The following is a 25,496-nucleotide window of genomic DNA, read 5'->3' on the forward strand; positions in this document are numbered from 1 at the left end:
TAGATTTCCAGAAAGCTTTTGATACCGTTCCTCAAAAGCAACTGTCAATCAGATTGCGTGCATATGGAGTATCGTCTCAGTTGTGTGACTGGATTCGTCACAGTTCGTAGTGATAGGCGGTAAATCATCGAGTAGTACAGAAGTGATTACTGGCGTTCCGCATCATAGTGTCACAGGCCCTCTACTGTTGCTGATTTACACTGTAACACCCCACCCGTCACTTATCTGGTTTTGGCGTGTGTTCACCCTAGCTAATTGACTAACAGATCAACAGAGAGTACAAAACTGCCGCAATATCGGATAACGCAAAGAAAGAAATAAGGCCCTGTGACTCCTGATTGAACTGCAGTGGCAGTGTTGACATTAATTGATTCAGAATTGATCCCTTTTAATTACGAAGGAGTGCATGTTGATGCTATTGAACACCAGATGCAAATGTTGAACATAAAATTAATTAAGAAAGTGACTTGGGTTTTCAACTACTTGATTGAAAACAGATGCAGTCGATTAGCACTAATTTATTTTAACTCACAACCTTCAATCATCACATTACATGACTCTCCTAACAGGCAGTGGGAATAAATTGCGTTTACGTGGAGTAAAGCGCGACAAATAAAAATTAATTCCTAACGACTGACCCAGGCGTAATGCGAAGTGCGAGAAGAATTCTACAATATACGGCCCATGACACCCTCGTGGAAGCTTTGCCGACGTGATCCAACAAATTAATCAGTGCCCTAACTCAAGCCGGAACGGGCGGAAGATCACCGAATTCAGCGTGGCGGGACGGCGTCGTTGTGCGGACGTCGGCCAGCCTCGTGTTGCTGCAAGGCTGTGCTTATCTATTCACTCCTAGCTGTCTTGCGCAGTACATAGCTGAACGAAAACTTCCTAAGCTCAATCGTTCCGTTTGCTAAGTCCTAAACTGCAGGGATGCTCACTCTCTCTCAGGCAAGCTGAGTAAAGAGCGCCACGTCCGCACTCTAGGCAAGCTGGGAATGGAAGACCTCTATGGAGACTTCTCCCAGTCTGCTCTTCGCCTCGGTTTCCCCTCCAGCAAAATCACTTACGCCAATTGCAGCGCAAGTCGCGTTAATTATGCGTCACTTCCCAACGCAGACCAATGCCTGCTCTGGGAAGTGAACAAATTCCTACAAAATTTCCCTTCCTCTCAACTTCTGCTATTTAGCTCCTCCCAGGCCACCCATCAAGGTTAGCATCTGCATAAAACACCAATTTTTCCGAAATTGTGACTTCCAGGAGAGTACTTCAAATTCCTTGGTCCTACGTTCCCATTGAAGGCCAGCGTATTTCGTTCTGTCGCTCTTCACCTGATTTACTTCAGACTCTGCGGACCGTGAATTCAGCATGAAGTTGCTATAGTCACGAACGCGCATATTTCGGCCTCTGTTGGCCGCTCCACCCCCTAACTGTCACTCATCTTAAGGCAGCTGGAGACCGCACCCCCTTACCGCTTTCTCAGAGTTTGAGCTGCCCCAAGCTGCCTATTGTCGATTCCCTTCGCTGCTCCCCATCCGCGTGTCGTCACCTGCTGAATGCTTCCCTGGGATAAACTAGCCTCCAATAAATCGACGCGTTTCCACAAAGTTTTCATGTCGCGTGAATTACTTCAAAACCGTCACCCGACATTAATTATTCCAATACGTTCATACTATACCCTCTACAAGATGCTTTTGTGCCTTGTCAGTCACTTTGTTCAGCCCTACTGTTCGCTCGGCGTGAGTTCAGTGATCTTTAATGACTTCATGAAGGGGCATAGTTCTTGCCATCTTACAACATAAACGATCTAGGTGATAATCTGAGCAGCCTCCGTAGATTGTCTGCAGATGACTCTATAATTTAACGTCTAGTAAAATTATCAGAAGGTCAATTCCAATTACAAAATGATCTAGGGAGAATTTCTGTATGGTGCGAAAAGTGGCAATAGGCACTAAACAAAGAAAAGTGCGAGGTCATCCACATGGGTACTAAAAGAAATCCGATAAATTTTGGGTATACAATACATCGCACAAATCTAAGGGCTGTCAATTCTACTAAACACCTAGGCATTACAATTACGACCTACTTAAACTGGAAAAAACACATAGATAATATTGTCATAGATAATATTTCAAATAAGTACCCCGCTCATACAATTATAGTCGGTGGTGACAATAATCTACCCTCGATATGCTGGAAAAATTATACGTTTAAAGCCGGTGGCAGGCATAAAATGTCATCCGGAATTGTACTGAATGCTTTCTCAGAAAATTATTTTGAACAATTAGTTCATGAGCCCACTCGAAGCGTAAATGGTTGCGAAAGCATACTTGACCTTTTAGGAACAAATAATCCTGGACAAATAGCGAGTATTGTGACGAATACACGGATGAACGACCACAAGGCATTCGCTGCTAAGCTGAATACCATAACACCTACAACCATCAAAAGGAAATGCGTAGTATATCTATTTTAAAAATTTGATAAAAATGCTCTTAACGGCTTTTTAAGAAACAGTTGGTTCAAATGGCTCTGAGCACTATGGGACTCAACATCTTAGGTCATAAGTCCCCTAGAACTTAGAACTACTTAAACCTAACTAACCTAAGGACATCACACACACCCATGCCCGAGGCAGGATTCGAACCTGCGACCGTAGCAGTCCCGCGGTTCCGGACTGCAGCGCCAGAACCGCTAGACCACCGCGGCCGGCAAGAAACAGTCTTTACTCCTTCCGATCTGATCATGTAAGTATAGAAAAGTTGTGGAATGTATTCAAAGAGATAGTATCGACAGCAATTGAGAGATACAGGGTGTTTCAAAAATGACAGGTATATTTGAAACGGCAATAAAAACTAAACGAGCAGCGATAGAAATAAACCGTTTGTTGCAATATGCTTGGGACAACAGTACATTTTCAGGCAGACAAACTTTCGAAATTACAGTAGTTACAATTTTCAACAACAGATGGCGCTGCGGTCTGGGAAACTCTATAGTACGATATTTTCCACATATCCACCAAGCGTAGCAATAATATGGCGTAGTCTCTGAATGAAATTACCCGAAACCTTTGACAACGTGTCTGGCGGAATGGCTTCACATGCAGATGAGATGTACTGCTTCAGGTGTTCAATTGTTTCTGGATTCTGGCGGTACACCTGGTCTTTCAAGTGTCCCCACAGAAAGAAGTCACAGGGTGTCTGGCGAATAGGGAGGCCAATCCACGCCGCCTCCTGTATGTTTCGGATAGCCCAAAGCAATCACACGATCATCGAAATATTCATTCTGGAAATTAAAGACGTCGGCCGTGCGATGTGGCCGGGCACCATCTTGCATAAACCACGAGGTGTTCGCAGTGTCGTCTAAGGCAGTTTGTACCGCCACAAATTCACGAAGAATGTCCAGATAGCGTGATGCAGTAATCGTTTCGGATCTGAAAAATGGGCCAATGATTCCTTTGGAAGAAATGGCGGCCCAGACCAGTACTTTTTGAGGATGCAGGGACGATGGGACTGCAACATGAGGCTTTTCGGTTCCCCATATGCGCCAGTTCTGTTTATTGACGAAGCCGTCCAGGTAAAAATAAGCTTCGTCAGTAAACCAAATGCTGCCCACATGCATATCGCCGTCATCAATCCTGTGCACTATATCGTTAGCGAATGTCTCTCGTGCAGCAATGGTAGCGGCGCTGAGGGGTTGCCGCGTTTGAATTTTGTATGGATAGAGGTGTAAACTCTGGCGCATGAGACGATACGTGGACGTTGGCGTCATTTGGAACGCAGCTGCAACACGGCGAACGGAAACCCGAGGCCGCTGTTGGATCACCTGCTGCACTAGCTGCGCGTTGCCCTCTGTGGTTGCCGTACGCGGTCGCCCTACCTTTCCAGCACGTTCATCCGTCACGTTCCCAGTCCGTTGAAATTTTTCAAACAGATCCTTTATTGTATCGCTTTTCGGTCCTTCGGTTACATTAAACCTCCGTTGAAAACTTCGTCTTGTTGCAACAACACTGTGTTCTAGGCGGTGGAATTCCACACCAGAAAAATCCTCTGTTCTAAGGAATAAACCATGTTGTCTACAGCACACGTTCACGTTGTGAACAGCACACGCTTACAGCAGAAAGACGACGTACAGAATGGCGCACCCACAGACTGCGTTGTCTTCTATATCTTTCACATCACTTGCAGCGCCATCTGTTGTTGAAAATTGTAACTACTGTAATTTCGAAAGTTTGTCCGCCTGAAAATGTACTGTTGTCCCAAGAATATTGCAACAAACGGTGTATTTCTATCGCTGCTCGTTTAGTTTTTATTGCCGTTTCAAATATACCGGTCATTTTTGAAACACCCTGTATATACCACATAAATTAATAAGTGATGGTACTGATCCCCCATGGTACACAAAACGGGTCAGATCGTTTTGCACAAGCAACGACAAAAGTATGCCAAATTTAAAAGAACACAAAATCCCCAAGATTGGCAAAGTTTTACAGAAGTTCTAAATATGGCGCTATTTCAATGCGAGATGCTTTTAATGATTTCCACAACGAAATTCTGTCTCGAAATCTGGCAGAAAACCCAAAGAGATTCTGGTCATACATAAAGCACACCAGTGGCATGAGGCAATCAATACCTTCGCTGCGAGACAACAACGATGAAGTCACTAATGACAGTGCCAGTAATGCAAAGTTATTAAACACGATTTTCCGAAACTCCTTCACCAACGAAAAGGAACTAAGTATTCCTGAATTCCAATCAAGAACAACTGCCAAGATGAGAAACATAGAAGTAGATATCCTCGGAGTAACGAAGCAGCTTAAATCACTTAATAAAGGCTAGGCCTCCGGTCCAGATTGTATACCAGTGAGGTTCCTCTCAGATTATGCTGATAAAACAGCTCCATATTTAGCAATTATATACAACCACTCGCTCATAGAAAGATCCGTACCTAAAGACTGGAAAATTGCTCAAGTCATACCAATAGCCAAAAAGCGAAGTAGGAGTAATCCACTGAATTACAGGCCTATATCTCTAACGTATTTTTGCAGAAGGGTTTTGGAACATATACTATATTTGAACATTATGAAGTACCTCGAAGAAAACGATTTATTGACACCTAGTCAGCACAACTAGCTCTGTATACTCATGAAGTAATAAGTGCTATCGGCAGGGGACGTCAAATGGATTCCATATTTTTAGAATTCCAGAAGGCTTTCGACATCGTCTTCTAACCAAACTGCGTGCCTACGGAGTATCGCCTCAGTTGTGCGACTGGATTCGTAATTCCCTGTCAGAAAGGTCACAGTTCGTAGCAATAGACGGAAAGTCATCGAGTAAAACAGAAGCAATGTCCGGCGTTCCCCAAGGAAGTGTTATAGGCCCTCTATTGTTCCTGATCTATATTCACGGCATAGGAGACAAACTGAGTAACCGTCTTAGATTGTTTGCAGATGATGCCGTCATTTACAATCTTTTAAAGTCGTCAGATGATAAAAACGACTTGCAAAATGATTTAGATAAGATATCTGTATGGTGCGAAAAGTGGCGATTGACCCTGAATGAGGAAAAGTCTGAAGTTATTCACATGAGGACTAAAAGAAATCAGCTAATTTTCGATTACGCGGTAAGTCACACAAATCCGAAGGCTGTAAATTCAACTAAATACTTAGGGATTACAATGACAAAAAACCTGAATTCGAACGATCACATAGATAATATTGTGGGTAGAGCAAACCAAAGACTGCGATTCATTGGGAGCCCACTTAGAAGGTGCAACAGGTCTACTAAAGAGACTGCTTACACTTCGCTTGTCCGCCCTATTGATCTGCGGTGTGGGATCCGCATCAGGTGTGACTGACGGATGACATCGAAAAAGTACAAAGAAGGGCAGCTTGTTTTGTATTATTGCCAACTAGGGGAGATAGTGTTACAGACATGATACGTGAATTGGAGTGGCAATCATTGAAAGAAAGGCGATTTTCGAACGGGATCTTCTCATGGAATTTCAATCACCAGTTTTCTCCTCAGATTGCGAAAACATTCTGTTGGCACCCACCTACATAGGGAGAAATGATCATGACGATAAAATAAGAGAAACCAGGGCTCACACAGAAACATTTAAGCGCTCGTTTTTCCCGCGTGCCTTTCGAGAGTGGAGCGGTAGAGAGACAGCATGAAGGTGGTTCATTGAACCCTCTGCCAGGCACTTTATTGGGAATAGTAGAGTAATCACTTAGATGTAGATGTAGATGTAGATTGTGGGGAAGGAAAAACAAAGACTGCGCTTTGTTGAGAGAACACTTACAAGATGCGACAAAAACATTAAAGAGACAGCCTACATTACGCTTGACCGTCCTTTACTGGAATATTGCTGAGCGGTGTGGGATCCTTACCAGGTAGGACATGGAAAAACTGCAAAGAAGGTGAGCTCGTTTCGTGTTATCGCGCAATAGGGGTGAGAGTGTCACTGATATGATAATCGAGGTGGGGTGGCAGTCATTGAAACAAAGGCGATTTTCTTTACGGTGAGATGTATTTACGAAATTTCAATCACCAACTTTCTCTTCCAAATGCGAAAATATTTTGTTGAAACCCAACTACGTAGTGAGAAAAGATCATCATAATAAATTCACTTAGATGTAGATGTAGATGTAGATGTACATTGTGGGCTATTAAAATTGCTACACCACGAAGATGACGTGCTACAGACACGAAATTTAACCGACAGGAAGACGATGCTGTGATATGCAAATGATTAGCTTTTCAGAGCATTCACACAAGGTTGGCGCCGGTGGCGACACCTATAACATGTTGACTTGAGGAAGGTTTCCAACCGATTTCTCATACACAAACAGCAGTTGATCGGCGTTGCCTGATGAAACGTTGTTGTGATGCCTCGTGTAAGCAGGAGAAATGCATACCATCACGTTTCCGACTTTGATAAAGGTCGGATTGTAGCCTATCGCGATTTCGGTTTACCGTATTGCGACATTGCTGCTCGCGTTGGTCGAGATCCAATGACTGTTAGCAGAATATGGAATCCGTGGGTGCAGGAGGGTAATACGGAACGCCGTGCTGGATCCCAATGGCCTCGTATCACTAGCAGTCGAGATGACAGGCATCTTATGCGTATGGCTGTAACGGATCGTGCAGCCACGTCTCGATCGCTGAGTCAACAGATGGGGACGTTTGCAATATAATAACCATCTGCACTTACAATTCGACGACGTTTACAGCAGCATGGACTATCAGCTCGGAGACCAAGGCTGCGGCTACCCTTGACGCTGCATCACAGACAGGAGCTCCTGCGAGGTGTACTCAACGACGATCTTGGGTGCACGAATGGCAAACCGTCATTTTTGCGGATGAATCTAGGTTTTGTTTACAGCACCATGATGGTCGCATCCGTGTATGGCGACATCGCGGTGAACGCAAATTGGAAGCGTGTATTCGTCATCGCCATACTGGCCTATCACCCAGCGTGATGGTATGGGGTGCCATTGGTTACACGTCTCGGTCATCTTTTGTCCGCATTGACGGCACTTTGAACAGTGGACGTTACATTTCAGATGTGTTACGACCCGTGGCTCTACCCTTCATTCGACCCCTGCAAAACCATACATTTCAGCAGGATACCGCACGACCGCGTGTTGCAGGTCCTGTACGGGCCTTTCTGGATACAGAAAATGTTCGACTGCTGCGCTGTCCAGCACATTCTCCAGATCTCTCACGAATTCTAAACGTCTGGTCACTGGTGGTCGAGCAACTGTCTCGTCACAATACGCCAGTCACTACTCTTGATGAACTGTGGTATCGTGTTGAAGCTGCATGGGCAGCTGTACCTGTACACGCCATCCAAGCTCTGTTTGACTCAATGCCCAGGCGTATCAACGCCGTTATTACGGCCAGAGGTGGTTGTTCTCGGTACTGGTTTCTCAGGATCTATGCACCCAAATTGCGTAAAAATGTAATCACATGTCAGTTCTAGTATAATATATTTGTCCAATGAATACCCGTTTATCTTTTGCATTTCTTCTTGGTATACCAATTTTAATGACCAGTAGTGTAATAGAACTCAGAGCTCGAACGGAAAGATTTAAGTGTTCCTTTTTCCCACGCACCATTCGAGAGTGGAATGGTAGAGAAGTAGTATGAAACTGGTTCAATGAACCCTCTGCCAGGCACTTAAGAGTGAACTGCAGAGTAACCATGTAGATGTAGACAACTGAGTGTGACCAGGCCACATCCTGTCGTAAACTCAACAATGGTTTGCAGTGAACAAAAGCAGCACAACCTCCTTTAACCATCATAGCCAAACACACACCGTGGCTATTAGCAACCCGTTTTCCGGCGGTACCACGTTCCTTGGATCCACAAATCCAAACACAATCCTCTCATTCCGACTGGAACACAAAGCACTTATGCCCAGACACCATCAGGCTGCCTCCACTGCATTTTTGCACGAATTTGTGCTTCGCTTTGTCCAGCCTAATGCCCTCTTCGATAGTTGTGCCTTTTAGTGGGTTATCTTTGTAACGCGCCTCTGCTGCCGTTCCTCTCTGGTGACGACAATGGCTGTCCCTTCCTACTAAAGCAGCCGGCTACTATCGTCTGCTAACTTCATGAGTCAGCCAGTCCAAGACATAAAAAAGATCAGTCGACGCGCCATCCTGCCCCCGGCCCCAAACCAAGACTTGCCCAGACCTTCCGACGATGGGCCGGCGTTGGGACAGAGTCGATGTGAACGTTTGAGCTGTGAACTTCAAACTGCTCGTCATTGTGCAGTATGCTACTCTTCACAATCCCGATGCGCTGCGAGCGGCTGTCTTGCTGTTGCTGGAGCAGTCTTCCGTACACGGGAACAGCAGCGATTGCGAAAACTGTTCATGCTGGGAGGGAATACGGCTTTGCCGTGAATAGCTAATTGACGGAACACTACTTAGTCTGTTTATTCGATTTTTGAGTTTTAAAAAGAAGAAAAGAGTACTAATTTCATTCTTTTCCTTGTGTAACACCATTTAATATTAGGAAATCACAGTCCAAGTATGCGTTGCTTGCGACAATAACACGATTTCCATTCCGTTGTTTCATTAGTGGCCGAGCAAGCCCGTAACAAACAAAGCAATACACTCTAAACATACTTTTTACACTCCCACTGAGTTGCCTCACTTACCTAACGAAGGCGACTTCATCAAAAAGCCCCAAACACAATACACAAATTCTTTCATACCACGAAGACATATGTCATATGGAAGTATGCTCAGCACAGTCCGAATCTCGTGCTGCTTTCATTTTATGCATCTCTACCCCCCTACCCCTTTTAGTACCTTCCAAGGCTTTCCCTTCTTATTGTTATTCTTCCTCTGCTTATTCTTTCCCCCCAATCTACTTCTTCCTCCGTCTTCCTCTTTATTTTCGCCCTTTTTCATTATTCTCATCCACCAGGAAACTAAAACTGTACCCCTATAGAAACGGAGCCCATGGCATGTGTGTTACCTTTAATCAGTAGGCATAAGATGTTGTTTATTAAATTCACAGTTATGATAAAATACATTTTCTATAGTCGATATATTCGTCTTGAGAGATTCAGCAACTATATTCAAATTTAAGACAATTCTCAGTATCCTTGGACAGAAGAAAGAAATCAGAATTATCTCAGAAGCACATTTGGTGCCGGCTGGGGTGGCCGAGCGGTTCTAGGCGCTTCAGTCTGGAACCGCGCGACCGCTACGGTCGCAGGTTCGAATCCTGCCTCGGGCATGGATGTTTGTGATGTCCTTAGGTTGGTTTGGTTTAAGTAGTTCTAAGTTCTAGGAGACTGATGACCTCAGATGTTAAGTCCTATAGTGCTCAGAGCCATTTGAACCATTTTTGAACATTTGGTTATAGTTTCGCTCGTTAGAGACTTTTTACAGAACTTTTTAGCTAGGTTGCAGTGAAAGGCGTTAAGTTCATCACCGTGTATTTCTCTTTCATTATTTCATCGGCGTCTTCATGTGAATAATTTCCAACTTTTTTAAATTTAATTAAAATTGCATTTACGCATCTTTGTCTGAAAAAATGCTTCCCATATTTTTACAAAATTACTATTACGTAAGATACTTGGTTCATGGTTAGTTATTTTCACTGTAGTCTGCCAATGATCTCTGAATATAATCGGAAAATATGGACAAAATCTTATTCAAGGTAACAATGCACTATGAGTTAAACTAATTATAATAAAATCCAAGAAATAAACTATTGGCCACGCGGACAGGGCTAAGGACGATGCAGATGAATTTTTACTATGGCGTCGAATGGCTGAAGACATTGTACCACCGGTCCCTCCTGTTTCATTGGCACACTTGAGTCGGGTTAGCAGCGTACTATAACTAGTTATAAGGCTTTTCATTATAGCGACGGGCACGTCGCGTTAGACGGATTATCAAGAGAATACAGCAACATTAGCCAAATTAATGCTCGTATACAACGTTGTCTGCTGGTATCGCCAAGGAGGATTCAGAGCACGCCACACATTCGTATCTGGATCTCTCTTCAAAACAGTTTTCGAGAATCGCTACCCCTGACGTTTCAGTGCACTTTACTCTAGCGTATCGCAGTGATGAAAATTAGATTTAAATTTAAATAAGGCGCTCAACATGAGAAAAATTCGTACACATAATATACCAAATATACACACATACATACCAAATATTTATAAATTAAATTAAATTGAATGTCTACGTCAACAACACGAGAAATTTTTATACAACGCAAGAGATATTTGTTGAGGTGGTTCAGTAAACACAATATCTGGTAGTGATAGGCTTTTAAAACGTATCGCAAAAAGACAATGAAAACGTCGTCTGCAGCACCTACATTTTCCCCCACTGAAATTCCCAGAAGTCTTATACAACAATATTATTGCCTTTTTATCCCAACTCTCGATGCTGTATGTTAAGAAGTTGAGTAAGAGTAACTTATTCATTGGAAGAAGAGGCTGGGTCCACAAATTCAAAGTAGCATAAACATTGCTTTTTCCTTTTGTAGTTGAAACAAGAATAAAACTTTGTTTAAAAAGCAGTACGAGACTGCTTATCCCGAGGACTTCTAGCAATAAGAAGACTCTCATTAAATTTTTCTGTTTCTGACCCACAAAAAAATTTTCAGTCTTGCATATCACGGTATTTCTCAGGAGAGATGAGTAGTAGATCTAAAATATAAGAAAATATATTTTAAAATTCAAAACTATAGCATAGTAGAAAACAAATAACGTTTGGATATTATCGCACAATCTTACTGGTGTCAGAAAACTCAGGTAAATCGAACTCTAGTTCACAGCATTCTTCCAATAGATGACCCGATTTAAAACCAACAGTCTCTCATGCTCCATTGTAAGCCATCCTGAATCTGACAAGCCTTGGGCGTGTTCTGCCTTTGACGATTCTCTAACTGGACCTGTGGGGTCCTGCCCACTCGTGTCTCATAGGGTGTTTAGGAAGCTTCTTTCTCGGATAGCTAGACAATTTTCAAGCAAATCATATTAATGGAGTTTATTACAGTAACTGAATTCGCAATACTTAACATTGATTTACAATGACGTCTCGCAAGCAATTGGCGACATGCAAATAATCAGTGTCCTTCAATGTACACAATTTCCATGTAAGCTATTAGTAACAAATCACACAAGTTCATAAGTCACGGCTTTTCTAGTCCTCTCTTCTAGTGCTCGTCTACTAGTCCGGTCGCGGCTAGGCGGCGCGTCGCTTTTATTCTCTTCGTGTAGGCTGTAGAGGCCGCTCCTGTCTTGGTGACGTCATTGTCAGCGTGCAACTGGCCGACGTCGTCTCACAGCCCTCTCTTCTGTATCGTTCTTGATCTTCGTGCCGGCGCTTGTCGTTACACAGGAACAGGACGCATAGCAAAGCGACTCTTCAGCTTGTAGAATGGCTTCAGGAATGGTGTCCCTTATTAAAAAGGTTCAGATGTAATTTCAACAACATTTAAAAAAATGGTTCAAATGGCTCTGAGCACTATGGGACTCAACTGCTGAGGTCATTAGTCCCCTAGAACTTAGAACTAGTTAAACCTAACTAACCTAAGGACATCACAAACATCCATGCCCGAGGCAGGATTCGAACCTGCGACCGTAGCGGTCTTGCGGTTCCAGACTGCAGCGCCTTTAACCGCACGGCCACTTCGGCCGGCCAACAACATTTAATGGTGAGGATTTTGACTAAGCTGATATGAACAATTCTAGCTAACCTTTGGGAACTTCTGTGTGAGTTTTCTGCTTTATAAGCCACGTAGTTCATCACATTCCAAAAAGATAATGTCCTCTTATTGGAAATGTGACTTTTACAGGGTCGAATCTTCCCTCTATTGTAATCAAATTTTGCAAAAATTGAAAATGGTTGGTTAATTCGTGGCCATAACATGAATCATACAAGTATCAAGACTTTTCACGACCACGTCAGGGTAATTGTAACAAAATATATAAATCATTGTACAGACATCATCACTACCTTTTTCAGCACCGCGTTACAGATAAAGGAAAAATGTACTCTCTGCATTTGACAGACACTGGATATTGAAAGAGTACGGATACGATTGCCTTACAGTTTTAAACATGACTGTTACTCAGCAACTGTACACTAGTTTCAATATAGGATTATACAGCCAAGCGGTTGCAATTAACTGGTAGGGACACTGACCCAGGTTTTAACACATACGAGGACTACCTTCATCAGAATGAAACTTTGATAAATCGTAAAATTACATCGCTAAAAAGTAGTTATCAGAATTTATAGCAGCTATTCTAAAGGTAAAAGTGAAATAAAATGTTCTGGCCTTTGCCACGTGTGCCCAGCACGGAACAATATCAGACTCTGATGTAGTTTCCAGCTGAGCGCACATGGCAAAGCCTAGAACGTTTCGTTTCACTTTTGAACACTGGGAACAATATCAGACTCTGGTGTCGTTCCCAGTTGGGTAGCAATATCAGACTCTGGTGTCGTTCCCAGTTGGGTACACGTGGCAAAGGCTAGAGCGTTTTATTTTACTTTTGATTTGAGCATAGCTGCTATGAATTCTCACCACTGCTTTTTAGCAAAGTAATTTTGTGATTCATCAAAATTTCATTCTGATGAACACACACCCGCGCTAGTAGGTGCCAAAACCAACGTCAATGTTTGTTTTTTTTTTTTTTTTTTTTTTTCATCAGTCTACTGACTGGTTTGATGCGACCCGCCACGAATTCCTTTCCTGTGCTAACCTCATCATCACTTGCAACCTACGTCCTCAATTATTTGCTTGATGTATTCCAATCTCTGTCTTCCTCTATAGTTTTTGCCCTCTACAGCTCCCTCTAGTACCATGGAAGTCATTCCCTCATGTCTTAGCAGATGTCCTATCATCCTGTCCCTTCTCCTTATCGGTGTTTTCCACATATTCTTTTCCTCTCCGATTCTGCGTAGAACCTCCTCATTCCTAACCTTATCAATACACCTAATTTTCAACATTCGTCTATAGCACCACATCTCAAATGCTTCGATTCTCTTCTGTTCCGGTTTTCCCACAGTCCATGTTTCACTACCATACAATGCTGTACTCCAGACGTACATCCTCAGAAATTTCTTCCTCAAATTAAGGCCGGTATTTGATATTAGTAGACTTCTCTTGGCCAGAAATGCCTTTTTTGCCATAGCGAGTCTGCTTTTGATGTCCTCCTTGCTTCGTCCGTCATTGGTTATTTTACTGCCTAGGTAGCAGAATTCCTTAACTTCATTGACTTCGTGACCATCAATCCTGATGTTAAGTTTCTCGCTGTTCTTATTTCTACTACTTCTCATTACCTTTGTCTTTCTCCGATTTACTCTCAAACCATACTGTGTACTCATTAGACTGTTCATTCCGTTCAGCAGATCATTTAATTCTTCTTCACTTTCACTCAGGATAGCAATGTCATCAGCGAATCGTATCATTGATATCCTTTCACCTTGTATTTTAATTCCACTCCTGAACCTTTCTTTTATTTCCATCATTGCTTCCTCGATGTACAGATTGAAGAGTAGGGGCGAAAGGCTACAGCCTTGTCTTACACCCTTCTTAATACGAGCACTTCGTTCTTGATCGTCCACTCTTATTATTCCCTCTTGGTTGTTGTACATACTGTATATGACCCGTCTCTCCCTATAGCTTACCCCTACTTTTTTCAGAATCTCGAACAGCTTGCACCATTTTATATTGTCGAACGCTTTTTCCATGTCGACAAATCCTATGAAAGTGTCTCGATTTTTCTTCAGCCTTGCTTCCATTATTAGCCGTAACGTCAGAATTGCCTCTCTCGTCCCTTTACTTTTCCTAAAGCCAAACTGATCGTCACCTAGCGCATTCTCAATTTTCTTTTCCATTCTTCTGTATATTATTCTTGTAAGCAGCAACGATGCATGAGCTGTTAAGCTGATTGTGCGATAATTCTCGCACTTGTCAGCTCTTGCCGTCTTCGGAATTGTGTGGATGATGCTTTTCCGAAAGTCAGATGGTATGTCGCCAGACTCATATATTCTACACACAAACGTGAATAGTCGTTTTGTTGCCACTTCCCCCAATGATTTTAGAAATTCTGATGGAATGTTATCTATCCCTTCTGCCTTATTTGACCGTAAGTCCTCCAAAGCTCTTTTAAATTCCGACTCTAATACTGGATCCCCTATCTCTTCTAAATCGACTCCTGTTTCTTCTTCTATCACATCAGACAAATCTTCACCCTCACAGAGGCTTTCAATGTATTCTTTCCACCTGTCTGCTCTCTCCTCTGCATTTAACAGTGTAATTCCCGTTGCACTCTTAATGTTACCACCGTTGCTTTTAATGTCACCAAAGGTTGTTTCGACTTTCCTGTATGCTGAGTCTGTCCTTCCGACAATCATATCTTTCTCGATATCTTCACATTTTTCCTGCAGCCATTTCGTCTTAGCTTCCCTGCACTTCCTATTTATTTCATTGCTCAGCGACTTGTATTTCTGTATTCCTGATTTTCCCGGAACATGTTTGTACTTCCTCCTTTTATCAATCAACTGAAGTATTTCTTCTGTTACCCATGGTTTCTTCGCAGCTACCTTCTTTGTACCTATGTTTTCCTTCCCAACTTCTATGATGGCCCTTTTTAGAGATGTCCATTCCTCTTCAACTGTACTGCCTACTGCGCTATTCCTTATTGCTGTATCTATAGCGTTAGAGAACTTCAAACGTATCTCGTCATTCCTTAGTACTTCCGTATCCCACTTCTTTGCGTATTGATTCTTCCTGACTAATGTCTTGAACTTCAGCCTACTCTTCATCACTACTACATTGTGATCTGAGTCTATATCTGCTCCTGGGTACTCCTTACAATCCAGTATCTGATTTCGGAATCTCTGTCTGACCATGATGTAATCTAATTGAAATCTTCCCGTATCTCCCGTCCTTTTCCAAGTATACCTCCTCCTCTTGTGATTCTTGAACAGGGTATTCGCTATTACTAGCTGAAACTTGTTACAGAACTCAATTAGTCTTTCTCCTCTTTCATTCCTCGTCCCAAGCCCATATTCTCCTGTAACCTTTTCTTCTACTCCTTCCCCTACAACTGCATTCCAGTCGCCCATGACTATTAGATTTTCGTCCCCCTTTACATACTGCATTACCCTTTCAATATCCTCATACACTTTCTCTATCTGTTCATCTTCAGCTTGCGACGTCGGCATGTATACCTGAACTATCGTTGTCGGTGTTGGTCTGCTGTCGATTCTGATTAGAACAACCCGGTCACTGAACTGTTCACAGTAACACACCCTCTGCCCTACGAATCCTACACCTGTTATACCATTTTCTGCTGCTGTTGATATTACCCGATACTCATCTGACCTAGCCCGCATCTCGTGGTCGTGCGGTAGCGTTCTCGCTTCCCACGCCCGGGTTCCCGTGTTCGATTCCCGGCGGGGTCAAGGATTTTCTCTGCCTCGTGATGGCTGGGTGTTGTGTGCTGTCCTTAGGTTAGTTAGGTTTAAGTAGTTCTAAGTTCTAGGGGACTTATGACCACAGCAGTTGAGTCCCATAGTGCTCAGAGCCATTTGAACCATTTTGAACTCATCTGACCACACATCTTTGTCTTCCTTCCACTTCACTTCACTGACCCCTACTATATCTAGATTGAGCCTACCACTTATGTGCAACCGGTTGGCTGTACAACCCTGTTTTGAAAAAAAAAGATGTATAATTCCCGTTTATAGTGCACAAGGATTCAGAAGGATGTAGGTTGCAGTAGGTACTGGGAGATGAAGAAGCTTGCACAGGATAGAGTAGCATGGAGAGCTGCATCAAACCAGTCTCAGGTCTGAAGACCACAACAATAACACAGTGCACAACGTTATTTATAATTTTAGGCAGAAGCAGGTTCTTGCCACAATCCTTACTTATGGCTTGCTTTTCTATACTACTTCGGCTTTTCTTCTTGCCATAAAACGTGTTGGCTTGCAATTTGTGGAAAATTATTTAAATTTTTCATATTTTTCAATTGATACTCAGTACTTCTCATTTCAGTTCTAAATTTTTGTTTCTCCCTTTTCAGTCATTTTACTTGGCCTGTATTTACGTCACAGGTAGAATATGTGCCAGAGGGACGTTATCCAACCTTGAACTTCGTATTAAATATGTCACTATGTGTTTCACAAGATGCCTTAATGGGTTAGCCTCTTTGAGTAAACTGGACATTTTACTTATGTCCAGTTCCTCAGAGAGGTGTACTTCCGTTGTGTTTTTTAATCCGCAACCACTATTTCTACACGGAGAGGAGGCAATATGTTACTTAATGGTTTTAGCTGTTTCATCATTGAATTTACGGAGACTGTTCCCGTGTTTATTGAATCTTACTTTTTTATGTACCATGCACTGCCATAAATGCTTTGCGACAACTTACAAATTCTTTCACTCCATCTAACACTATTTTGTACATTGCATTCTTAAATTTTGTTTCAGTTTCATCTTTCCTAGTCCTTGTATGCAGTACTGGAAGTACATAAATGAAACCACACAAATAAACATTCCGAAAGTAGAGAAATCTCATTAATTTGAATTCTTATAAAATGTTTAGACTTGCATCTTTCTGCGCGTTCTCAGAACGTTATAACCTACAATGGCAGGCGTCTCCCATCTTATGAGACATTAAATTAAGCTGTCTGTTTACCTGAGGTACGTGGCCTTGCGTTTTTCTTTTCTTCGTTAGTTGGTGACCGCCTTCAATACTTTCATTATAGACATCACTCAACGGCTCACCATGCTCAGGATTTTCTCAAAATTGCAGAAACTTTTCAGCAGTGTATAAAGACCTGTCACTTAATGTGTTAACAGTGCACAAAAATACAACAATGTGCAACATATATCATTATTTACTTTAAAGACCTGTGCTTAACGAACGAATGATTCTTTCCATGTTAAATATTGCGTTCTTCCTTTTCCTGTACAGAATCGTTTCGAAGCTCATTTTGGTGTGAGACAGAGCTTCTTTTTCCCCATTTACTGCACTAGTAACTACGGTGTTAGTTCCACACTTTCATACGCTACTGAAAACTAAAAAAGGAAGAAAATGGGCCTAGCACTTTATTTATTATCTTTAAAGAAATGCGCATTTGAACTTAAGTAAAATGAGCGATATAGCTTGAAAAAGAACCGTCAAATTGCTGTAGCATCATCGTTCGCACACAGCGGTGTTAAAATTCCATTTCCTTGACCTCTAAGTGAAAGACGTAAGACGACTAATTCAGGTTTTAATAAAGCGACCGAGGAAAGCTCGGTGTAATATCCCATTAAGATTTCAATATCTAGACGTCTGAATATAAGATGAACGTAGAAATGCAATAAAAGGAGTACAATAATGTAGGAAAGGGAGAAGAGCATCATCGACTGTAGCGATAAACAGTTAATGTGTTCTTAATAAACCATCCGTACGAGAGATTAACGTAACAATAAATGAAAGATGAAACTGGTGTTTGAAACTATGAGTAAAGGTCACTATCTTAGTACATTAATTTTATAAGCTATGACATACATACCAGTATATATAATCAGATGTGTATGTACACTTGTTTCGGAGCATAATTGTGGAAGAATGTGTGGTACTGGCAACAGCGCGCCTGCTACTATGCTGTACGAGAAATATTTGTTTACTGGCAGTGGATGAGAAAGGAGGCAATTTATTGGAAAGACAAATACCTATTCAGTATGCGAAACTGTGATTTATCAGACAAGAAAATTAGTGATGTATAGACTTCAGTGTATCACACTTTTCGACCACTTCAAGAGTCCTTGTATTGTTTATTTTCTACGAAGACGATATGCCAGACTGTGTTGCATATATGTTGCATATGTTGCATATATGTATGGGGCGTCGAAATAGTTATTGCATAGCAAATAGAAACCTCGAGTGTCTTCCATACATTTGGCTTTCTTCTGTTCCTTTCGAAACAAAGTAACCTCACCCTACAATGAATTATGTATTATGTAGCAAAGCCATAAACCACATAATTCAAACACTACAATTCCAGTGCTACACAGCGTACCATATACTGCAAAACACGAGAAAGTAGGCTTCTGAAAAACAGACGTACGTTGAAAGATGGCCACTTTGGAACGGCCACCCTTCGTGCATTATACAATTTTTCCATGCTCAGCGAAAGTCACTTGTTTGATCATAGACATTCAGCCATGCGTCGCTTTAGTCTGCTAGGGCGAGCTATCTTAGGAAAACCGAGAAAGTACGAGACAGTTTTACGTAAATGGAGAGGTCTGACCAGGTTTGGCCACAGGGAATGCTACGCAACAGAATTCGGTTCTGCTGCGTCATTCGCTGCCCAACAAAGATATGACCTAACTTGGCGCACCACGCTGTAGTTCAGCAGATATGTGCCTAATGTGAATACCGAAGCATTCGACCAGCGAACAGATTGACTGTAGAAGTTTTAACTGTGCGATAGTTCTATCACTTATTTGCATTTACGCTGTGTTGGATCGTTCAGCTGATATTCTTCCGGAAGACCGATGGTATGCCTACAGTCTCATAGATCCTACGCAGTACTTAGAATAGTTGTTTGGTGACACATTTTAGAAACTCCGATGCAATGTTATTTGTCTTACCTGTTTTGTTTGTCTATTGGTCTTTAAAGCTTGGTAAAACTCTTGACCCAAATTCTGGATCCCATGAGTCTTACAAATAGATTTCCATTTTTTTTTTTTTTTTTTTTTTTTTCTGTAAGATCAGCATACAGTTTCTCGTCCACGAAGAAGCCCTCACTGTACTCTTACCACCGGTGGGCTCACTGTGTTTAGCAGTGGGATTTCCTTTTCACTCTTAACTTTGCTGCTCTTGCTTTTAATTTCACCTTAAGTTGCTTTTTACTTTTCTATTTGCTGAATGTGTCCTCCCGACGACAATTTCTTTTCGTATAGCCATTTCGTTTTAGCTTCCTTCCGTATTCTATTAATTTCATTCTTCATCGGTCGCTATTGCGTTATTCCTTCCTTCCCATAAACTTTTTCAAATTTTCACTTTTCGGTGATCAACTGATTTCTCCCGTCACCCAATGCTTCTTCCAACTTGGGTTGCTTGTACGAGCGTCTATGATTGCTCTGTATAGGGATGTCCATTCCTAACCAACTTAAGTGTGTGTTGTGATATTCTTTATCGCAGTATCTGCAGAATCCTGGCCACAGCTTGTATTTATTTCTTAAGAGTAACTATACCGATAAACCAAAACATTATGACCACCTGTTTAATAGTGTTTTCGCCCATCTTTGGAAATCAATACGGCATCAATTCCGCAAGACAAGGATTCGACACGTCTTTGGAAGGTTTGTAGAGGTGTGTGGCACCAGAAGTCTACGTACACACCACGCAGTTCCCGTAATTTACGGGTAGGTGGTTTCTGAGCGTAGAGATGACGCCCGATAGCGGCCGAGATGTGTTCCATCAGTTTCAAATCATGCAAATTTGGTGGCCAAGTTCTTGACGTAAGGTCATCACTATTCTGGTCTTGTTACACGGACAGTTATCCTGCTGAAAGCTGTCATCGAGGACGACATCAAGCATGAATGAATAGAGATTGTCCGGTACAATGTTAACGTCGGCTGCAGCTGTCATTGTCAAAGAGCTGTGCCCACTACAGTCTCAACTGACGATGTCATTGCGTCAAGAGGGGAACAGATGGGCGTCGTTCGTTGCGGAGCTCTGTGGTTCAAATGTGTCCAAGCTTTATGGGATTTAACATCTGAGGTCATCAGTGCGCTAGACTTAGAACTACTTAAACCTAACTAAACTAAGGACATCACATACATCCATTCCCGAGGCAGGATTAGAATCTGCGACCGTAGAAGCAGCGCGGTGCCGGACTGAAGCGCCTAGAACCGCTAGGCCACAGCGTCCGGTGTGGAGCTCTATGTTCAGCTATGTGTTCTGTAACATCTGTGCCTGCACCAGCATTGAAGTCTGATGATAGCTCTGTCCCGCTTTACAGAGACGACAATCTGTGGACTTCCAGAACCTTGCCAATTACTCGTGGTTTCACAGTCCTCCCACCAGTTCCGTGGACGGTCACGACAGTATCATGCCGTTTCCGAGATGCTCGTTACCAATCCCATATTCAGTCTTCCGTTGGCAAAAATCAGTGTATTTCTCCATCCGCGGCCCTTATCGTAACAAGACTGATTCCCGATTCGTCCTGGCCCCACTCGTATACCTTTTTGTATACTTTTTCTTACTGCGTAAAAATCTCGCTACGGTCGGTTGCCGTCACCCTTTGAGTCGTCAGTGTACATTATTTGTGTATCATGACTGTGACTGCGAATAAGTCGAACTATGCTATATACCCCCTTCTTTGAGAAGTACAATTTCAGCAGCGTGAAAGGGAAGCATCTAGTGATTATGAAATGTCAGGAGGGGAAATACGGGGAAGAGCAATCTCTGACTCGGCCTGCGAGTCGTGTTAAAACAACGTCCCATCAATAATGTTCTTTCACAAAGGTTTATACAGTTTAACGCCTGATAGACAACGATAGAATGAAAACAGAACGGTGGAATTATTAAATTATTGAAATGTTACGATTCAGGAGAAAGAAAACTGGCGTTCTGTGGATCGGAGCGTGGAATGTCAGATCCCTTAATCGGGCAGGTAGGTTAGAAAATTTAAAAAGGGAAATGGATAGGTTAAAGTTAGATATAGTGGGAATTAGTGAAGTTCGGTGGCAGGAGGAACAAGACTTTTGGTCAGGCGAATATAGGGTTATAAATACAAAATAAAATAGGGGTTATTCAGGAGTCGGTTTAATAATTAATAAAAAATAGGAATTCGGGTAAGCTACTACAAACAGCATAATGAACGCGTTATCGTGGCCAAGATAGACACGAAGCCCACGCCTATTACAGTAGTACAAGATTATATGCCAACTAGCTCTGCAGATGACGAAGACATTGAAGAAATGTATGATGAGATAAAAGAAATTATTCAGATAGTGAAGGGAGACGAAAATTTATTTGTCATGGGTGACTGGAATTCGGTAGTAGGAAAAGGGAGAGAAGGAAACGTAGTAGGTGAATATGGATTGGGGCTAAGAAATGAAAGAGGAAGCCGGCTGGTAGAATTTTGCACAGAGCACAACTTAATCATAGCTAACACTTGGTTCAAGAATCATAAAAGAAGGTTGTATACGTGGAAGAAGCCTGGAGATACTGACAAGTTTCAGATTGATTATATAATGGTAAGACAGAGATTTAGGAACCAGGTTTTAAATTGTAAGACATTTCCAGGGGCAGATGTGGACTCTGACCGCAATCTATTGGTAATGAACTGTAGATTAAAACTGAAGGAACTGCAAAAAGGTGGGAATTTAAGGAGATGGGACCTGGATAAACTGAAAGAACCAGAGGCTGTACAGAGTTTCATGGACAGCATAAGGGAACAATTCACAGGAATGGGGGAAAGAACTACAGTAAAAGAAGAATGGGTAGCTTTAAGAGACGAAGTAGTGAAGGCAGCAGAGGATCAAGTAGGTAGAAAGACGACGGCTAGTAGAAATCCTTGGGTAACAGAAGAAATATTGAATTTAATAGATGAAAGGAGAAAATATAAAAATGCAGTAAATGAAGCAGGCAAAAAGGAATACAAACGTCTCAAAAATGAGATCGACAGGAAGTGCAAAATGGCTAAGCAGGGATGGATAGAGGACAAATGTAAGGATGTAGAGACTTATCTCACTAGGGGAAAGATAGATACTGCCTACAGAAAAATAAAAGAGACCTTTGGAGAAAAGAGAACCATTTGTATAAATACCAGGAGCTCAGATGGAAACCCAGTTCTAAGCAAAGAAAGGAAAGCAGAAAGGTGGAAGGAATATATAGAGCGTCTATACAAGGGCGATGTTCTTGAGGGCAAAATTATGGAAATGGAAGAGGATGTAGATGAAGATGAAATGGGAGATATGATACTGCGTGAAGAGTCTGACAGAGCACTGAAAGACATAAGTCGAAACAAGGCCCCGGGAGTAGACAACATTCCATTAGAACTACTGACAGCCTTGTGAGAGCCAGTCCTGATAAAACTCTACCATCTGGTGAGCAAGATGTATGAGACAGGCGAAATACCCTCAGACTTCAAGAAGAATATAATAATTCCAATCCCAAAGAAATCAAGTGTTGACAGATATGAAAATTACCGGACTATCAGTTTAATAACTCACGGCTGCAAAATACTTACGCGAATTCTTTACAGACGATTCGAAAAAGTGGTAGAAGCCGACATCGGGTTAAGATCAGTTTGGATTCCGTAGAAATATTGGAACACGTGAGGCAATACTGACCCTACGACTTATCTTAGAAGCTAGATTAAGAAAAGACAAACCTACGTTTATAGCATTTCTAGGCTTAGAGAAAACTTCTGACAATGTTGACTGGAATACTCTCTTTAAAATTCTGAAGGTGTCAGGTGTAAAACACAGGGAGCGAAACGCTATTTACAATTTGTACAGAAACCAGATGGCAGTTATACGAGTCGAGGGGCATGAAAGGGAAGCAGCGATTGGGAAGGCAGTGCGACAGGGTTGTAGCCTCTCCCCGATGTTATTCAATCTGTATATTGAGCAAGCACTAAAGGAAAAAAAAGAAAGATTTGGAGTAGGTATTAAAATCCATGGAGAAGAAATAAAAACTTTAAGGTTCGCCGATGACATTGTAATTCTGTCAGAGACAGCAAAGGACTTGGGAGAGCAGTTGACCTGAGTGGATAGTTTCTTGAAAGGAGGATATAAGATGAACATCAACAAAAGCAAAACGAGGATGATGGGATGTAGTAGATTTAACTCGGGTGATGCTGAGGGAATTAGATTAGGAAATGAGACACTTAAAGTAGTAAAGGAGTTTTGCTATTTGGGGAGAAAAATAAATGATGATGGTAGAAGTAGAGAGGATATAAAATGTAGACTGGCAATGGCAAAGAATGCGTTTCTGAAGAAGAGAAATTTGTTATCAACGAGTATAGATTTAAATGTCAGGAAGTCGTTTCTGATAGTATTTGTATGGAGTGTAGCCATGTATGGAAGTGAAACATGGACGATAAATAGTTTGGACAAGAAGAGAATAGAAGCTTTTGAAATGTGGTGCTACAGAAGAATGCTGAAGATTAGCTGGGTAGATCACATAACTAATGAGGAGGTAATGAATAGAATTGAGGAGGAGTTTGTGGCACAACTTGACTAGAAGAAGGGATCGGTTAGTAGGACATGTTCTGAGGCATCAAGGGATCACAAATTTAGTATTGGAGGGCAGCGTGGAGGGTAAAAATCGTAGAGGGAGGCCAAGAGATGAAAACACTAAGCAAATTCAGAAGGATGTAGGCTGCAGTACGTACTGCGAGATGAAGCAGTTTGCACAGGATAGAGTAACACGGAGAGCTGCATCAAACCAGTCTCAGGAATGAAGACCACAACAACAACAAAACAAATTTTAGTTTTTTCTCAATAGTCAATTGATAGTGTAGGCCGAAATCAGTAAGGTTCCGTAAATGCTTAATATGAAGTAGCAGATAAAATAGTAGCGTACTGTCGTTAGAGCAAAAGCTGTGCACTTTCCGCACTACCTGCTTTTCTATATTCTGATTTATGAGGCATTAAAAAGTAATCAAGACGAAATTCCTGCAATATCAATGTTTGTTGACATCTGCTAGCTATAACTGGAATGGGGCTTATTGGTTTGTTAGTTTAGTTTAATGGTACCTCAGTCGTTTCACATTCCTAACGGCTCTGCTTCGTCTACTGGGATATTCGGAGTACGAAGTCTTAAATAAATGAATTAGATGACACCGATGTGAGTTTTTCAGCAACTAAGGTGTTGATGCGGAGAATAGTATCATCAGAAAAGAGCAAAACCAAACATTTATACAGGGTGTTACAAAAAGGTGCGGCCAAACGTTCAGGAAACATTCTTCACACACAAAGAAAGAAAATATGTCATGTGGACATGTGTCCGGAAACGCTTACTTTCCATGTAAGAGCTCATTTTATTACTTCTCTTCAAATCACATTAATCATGGAATGGAAACACACAGCAACAGAACGTACCAGCGTGACTTCAAACACTTTGTTACAGGAAATGTTCAAAATGTCCTCCGTTAGCGAGGATACATTCATCCGCCCTCCGTCGCATGAAATCCCTGATGCGCTGATGCAGCCCTGGAGAATGGCGTATTGTATCACAGCCGTCCACAATACGAGCACGAAGAGTCTCTACATTTGATACCGGGTTTGCGTAGACAAGAGCTTTCAAATGCCCCAATAAATGAAAGTCAAGAGTGTTGAGGTCAGGAGAGCGTGGAGGCCATGGAATTGGTCCGCCTCTACCAATCCATCGGTCACCGAATCTGTTGTTGAGAAGCGTACGAACACTTGGACTGAAATGTGCAGGAGCTCCATCGTGCATGAACCACATGTTGTGTCGTACTTGTAAAGGCACATGTTCTAGCAGCACAGGTAGAGTATCCCGTATGAAATCATGATAACGTGCTCCATTGAGCGTAGGTGGAAGAACATTGGGCCCAATCAAGACATCACCAACAATGCCTGCCCAAACGTTCACAGAAAAACTGTGTTGATGACGTGATTGCACAATTGCGTGCGGATTTTCATCAGCCCACACATGCTGATTGTGAAAATTTACAGTTTGATTACGTTGGAATGAAGCCTCATCCGTAAAGACAACATTTACACTGAAATGATCATTGACACATCGCTGGATGAACCATTCGCAGAAGTGTACCCGTGGAGGCCAATCAGCTGCTCATAGTGCCTGCACACGCTGTACATGGTACGGAAACAACTGGTTCTCCCGTAGCACTCGCCATACAGTGACGTGGTCAACGTTACCTTGTACAGCAGCAACTTCTCTGACGCTGACATTAGGGTTATCGTCAACTGCACGAAGAATTGCCTCGTCCATTGCAAGTA

The sequence above is a fragment of the Schistocerca nitens genome, chromosome 5 (genome assembly GCF_023898315.1).
Source record: "Schistocerca nitens isolate TAMUIC-IGC-003100 chromosome 5, iqSchNite1.1, whole genome shotgun sequence".
NCBI classification, from domain to species: domain Eukaryota; kingdom Metazoa; phylum Arthropoda; class Insecta; order Orthoptera; family Acrididae; genus Schistocerca; species Schistocerca nitens.